This window comes from Peromyscus maniculatus, chromosome 20, assembly GCF_049852395.1.
Source record: "Peromyscus maniculatus bairdii isolate BWxNUB_F1_BW_parent chromosome 20, HU_Pman_BW_mat_3.1, whole genome shotgun sequence".
In the NCBI taxonomy this organism is placed as follows: Eukaryota; Metazoa; Chordata; class Mammalia; order Rodentia; family Cricetidae; genus Peromyscus; species Peromyscus maniculatus.
The window spans coordinates 44746812-44751755 of record NC_134871.1 but is presented as its reverse complement, the minus strand read 5'-3'; positions in this window follow the sequence as shown (position 1 = coordinate 44751755).

The window sequence follows — 4944 nt, the reverse complement described above, 5'->3', positions numbered from 1 at the left end:
GGAAGCACACAAGAAAATCATTGTAGGAACCAGCATATATATATATATGCCAAAATATCACCAACACTCCTTAAGCCATGGCTTGACCTTTGGAGAAGTCCTTGACTTTTCCAAGTCATAGCTTTGGTGATAGTAGCCAAATTCCATTGAGTTTTCCTGTGGCTTGCAGCATGTTACTGTAAAAACTACATGGAATATTGGCACACGGGACTTGGGGTAATCCAAAGCATTATTCCCAGGTCTTCATCATTCATATTTGGCTTTAGAATAAACTATCTTTTACCTTCTTTGAGGTGAGAGCTGAATTTTTAGGTCAAAGGGTCCAAACCTTGCATAGTCTCTAAGGTCACTGTAACAGATGTTCCCCGGGTGGGAGTGAGGGGAAGGACAAGAGATGACCACACAGACACAATGTATAGTTAATTCAAAATCTTGATTCCACATGTCTGGACCACACCCAGATGTTAGGGGGACCTAGGTGTGGCCCCAAGTGTCTAGAACATAGAGGTTTTTTAAAGGCGGAAACCACATCCTGGCATCTCAGCCGTAGGGGCTTCACAGAGTAAGTAGTTTGAAGCAAGCAATTTTAACAGAAGTTAAAGTAAGCGGTCAGCTGGAGAGTGGGTTCTGCACAAGCATTCAGTTTTAACAAAAGCTAAGATAAATTAGCTAGAACATTCTGGCCTTTGGTTCCTAAAATAGAGTTGGATTTTTCCATGGGATTTTCCACCATGGAGATTGTGGGAGCCCATTCTTGGGTTCCTCGTGGCTTTACCCAGCAGGTCCGAATAGAGGATGATCAGGACCACGGGCCTGAGTGCAGGTGTCTGAGATGGTCTGCACTTGGCTGTGCTGGGGGAGGAGATCTTTTGCTCCACCCCTTGGCATCTCTATAAAAACCCTGGGCCAGAGACAGTCGGGGCCCGTTGGAATAGGTTCCAGGCCCTCTTGAGGCTATCCTTTATTTTCTATCTGTTTATCTCCACAAGCCTCTCCGCTATAAATCCTTCTATCTAATATTTCCTGCTGCTCGCACTCAAGAAAACTCTGGGGAACTGTGGGGGTGGTGGGTAAATGCCCCACAGAATGGCTCCATGAACAGGGACTAAAGAAAAAAGGAAAAAAAAGGGACTAAAGAAAAAAAGGGGGAACAAAAAAGGGGGGACTAAAGACAAATGAACAGGGACTAAAGACAAAGTAATAGGGACTAAAGATAAAGGAAAATAATAGTTTTATTACAGAGTTTTTGGTGAAAGTGCTGAGTCAGCCCTGCCAGTGGAAAGGCATGCCGGTGTTATGGAAAACATATATTTTTTATATATATTTTTGAGAGGCAGGGGTTTTATCCTCGAGAGAAAAGGAAAGCGGACTGGAAGGATGGTCCGATGCTGCAGCGAAATTCTCTTCTATCAAAATTTTCTATCTTCTATCTTCTATCCCTTTCTCAATTTCTATCTGTGAAAAATAAGTATAAGGTATAGGGTAGTAATATAGTTTAGGAAAAACTTAGAAGTGTAAGATTGTGTAGGAAAAAATAAGTAAGGCAACTAGACAGAAAAAACTCTTCAATTTTCTCACTTTGGGAGCTATAAACGCAAACTGGGGGAAAAATCTTTCTTTGGGCTTTACGGGTAGTAAATAAGCTCTTCTTTGAGCTTATGGGGAAGAAAAAGTTTCCTATGGAAGCTTTTGTCCTGGGGACAGCTGAAATGCTAAGTCCAAGTGGCAGGAGAAAGTGTTTTCTCCCTGAGGCAAAAATGGGGGCGTAAGAAGTCAAAGTTTAAAGTTGAAGTTTTGGGAAAAGTTGGTCTGTCTCCTGGGGGAAAAATCTTTCTCTTAAACTAAAAAGCTTTTCTTGGAAAATTTGGGGGAAAAAAATCTCTCTAAAAAGCCTTAATCTTTCTCAAAAGCTCTCAAACTTAAAACCTAAAGCCTTTAACTTTCTCAGAAGGACAAAAATTAGAATCACCTGAAGGTATTAGTATGGGGAACCACCTGTGATTAGCTCTAAGGGAAAACAGCAAACTTAAGACAGCAAAACCTCTCTAAGTTCTTTCAAGCTTTAACAATCCTCCCTGCAATGCAGGAGGCAGGAACAAGTTTCTAAAAACCTCTTCTAAGTTCTGTCTCTTCAAGCTAGTAAAAGACAGTGGGTCAGAGTACCCTGAGGGAAACACTTGGGGAGAGTGGGTGAAGAGCTAGAGAGAGCCCAAAAGGGCAGGAAACTTTACCTGAGAAAAGCAGAAAAGCCAAGCTTTTCAGTTACAGCTGAGGCATCAAGGGTTTTGTTTCTGAGTGAGCTTTTCAGAATGAAAAGGTGCTCCTAATCATCCTAAGCAAAGATCCCCTGAAGCAATGCAAACTCTATTAGCATTATATCCTCGCTTCTGAGCAAAAACCCAGAGGTGACTGGCCAGGGTCTCTGAGTTGGAGTGCATTTCGGGGATACTAGGATTCCTGCAGTTGTAAACTTCCTGGAACACAGAGCTGAGGCAGGAAGGTGCAGGACCCAGGGGAAGATTGCTATAATGAACAAAGCAAGCTAAAGCCGGTGGGAACGGCACAGTTGTCTGCTTTCCTACAAGTCCCGGGTTGATAGGTCCACAGCTGCAAAAAGAAATCTGAGAAAAAGCTTTCCTATCAGAGTAAGGACCTTTCTGGGAAAACAGTAAAGCTGAACTGTGTCTGAAGCAGTCGTGCTGCCGAGTCAGAACGCTGTCTGGGGAAAGAGCCGAGCCAGGGCAGAACAGAACTATCCAGGAGTAAAGCTTTCTTTCCTGTCAGAGAAAGCATCTCTTTGAGAAAAGCTTTGTTTCAACTGACTCCCATGAGATGAGGGAGTGTAGCCCTAAGGGGTGATTGCCTCTGGCAGAAGCTCTGTCCTAGAGCACCCAGACAAGCAAAAGCAACCCACTGGGGGACTGGGCCAGGTGAAGGCCTGATGAGGCAAAACACCTGTCCAATGGGAGTTTAGAAATGGCAAAAAAAACCTCCCTTGCTAGATTTTCAGTCTGTACGCAAACCACACAGACCCCGAAAACAGAAACAAAAAACCCCTACCTTCAGTAGCAGGGAAAGCCGCCGCTCTAGTGTTGGAAACGGTTTCTGGGGTAGAGGGGATAAATTGAGACCAAACTGGGAACTGTCTGGGAAAAAGACTCCGAAGAAACAGAGAAGGGACATAATCCTCCCCAGAAAATATGTGACCTGAAAAAGCTGCTAGAATTTGAGGCAGATTCGGGGGGAGGAAAAAAGCCCCTTCTTCCAAAGGCAGCTAGCAGAGGAACAGAGCCACAGACAGATATCTGAAGCTCTGCATCTGGGGGGTTGGGGGGTGGGGCGGGAAGGAACAAGCAAAATGAGAATAAGATCAGTGGGAGAAAATCTCTCTGAAGGAGCTATGGAAAAGCTCTGTTGTACATGATCTTGTTTTTCACTGACTGGCTAAGGCAAGCACAAGCCCCGAGGAAAGTTGCTATCAGAAATGCCAGCCTCAATGCTGGCTAACGAGGCAGGTGTGGTTCTGATCCGGGGCCAGTGTCTGATGAAGGAGAGACACCTGTTGAAGCCAGCTGAGGAGAGAATAGAAACCTCCCAATGTCCCATAATTGAAAATGTAAAATGCTTGTTCAAATCTCCCATTGCAAAAGCAAAAACCTTGTTCAAACCTCCCGGGCAAGAATTTGTAAGCAAGTCTGGTAAAAGAAAACCAGTTGACTCTCAAAACCAAAAAGAACTATGGGAAATGACTGATATAAGGGAAATGATATAAGGGACTGATATAAAGGACTGATATAAGGGACTGATATTATGGACTGATATAAGGGAAATGCATTCTGGGAAAGGTAGTTTTTCTGCTAAAGATGGCGACATTGCCCTGAAACACTTTTGTCAGCTCTAAAATTAAAATACAGCTTTTAAAAGAATAAGGAAAATCGTCTAAGGGTTTAAGTGTCAGTTCCAATGAAAAATTGAAAGGATATGGAACTAGGTGCTTCGCGGTTTGGGGCTCCGTTGGTAAAATGCCTTATTTACCCTAATAGCTGTGCAAAATTTTTATGGTAGTTGGATGACAAAAAGCTACTTTTAAGAGCAAACAAGCCACTTTAAAATCCTTAAAACAAGGGAAAGCAGTTTATACACTGAACGTTGTCTTAGATATGAAGAAACTTATGTTGAAATTTAAAAAGTTTTTTGCCTTTTGAACAAACTGCCTGCAATGAAGTAATTCCTTTGCAAATCTAATAAGGAGACAAGGAAACAGACATTCAAAAAGAAATGACTGCTTTATAGATAGGAAACAAACTTCAGAAAATCTAGCTGTCTTACAAAAGAGTTGCTTTACCTGAAAATTCCTTATAAGAAATCAATGTTAAATATCACAGCTGCTAATAACATGAGAAGTTAAAGCTAATGAAGTGAAAATACTAAATTCTGAAAATGCTTTTTCTCAGAGTAAGCTAATGAAGGATATGTTTCATGAAAGAACATCTATGTTCTTGACTCCTTTGAATAGTAACAGTTTTGGTGAAAATATTGGAACTAATAATCAAGTCAAAATGTTTCAACAAAGTCAAGACGCTATTCCACAAAAGAAAGCTGCCATGCTTTGTGGGCCATATTAGAGCTCACTCCAATCTTCCTGGTCCTTTAGCTGAGGGTAATGCAATGGCTGAGCATTATCCCAAGTGGAAATGGCTCAACAGTCACATACTCTTCATCAAAATAGCAAAAGTTTAAGATGGAAAGATCGCTGCTCGGGATTATGGAAGGGTCCCGATCCTGTGTTAATATGGGGTCGAGGACATGTTTGTGTTTTTTCACAAGAGGAGAATGAAGCTCGGTGGTAAGGAGTGTGGAACTAAGGAAGGGTCAGCTCCAATGACATTTCCTATAAAGGAACCAAAATGAAAGTGGCTCGATTAGTATTTCTGAAGTTTTGTC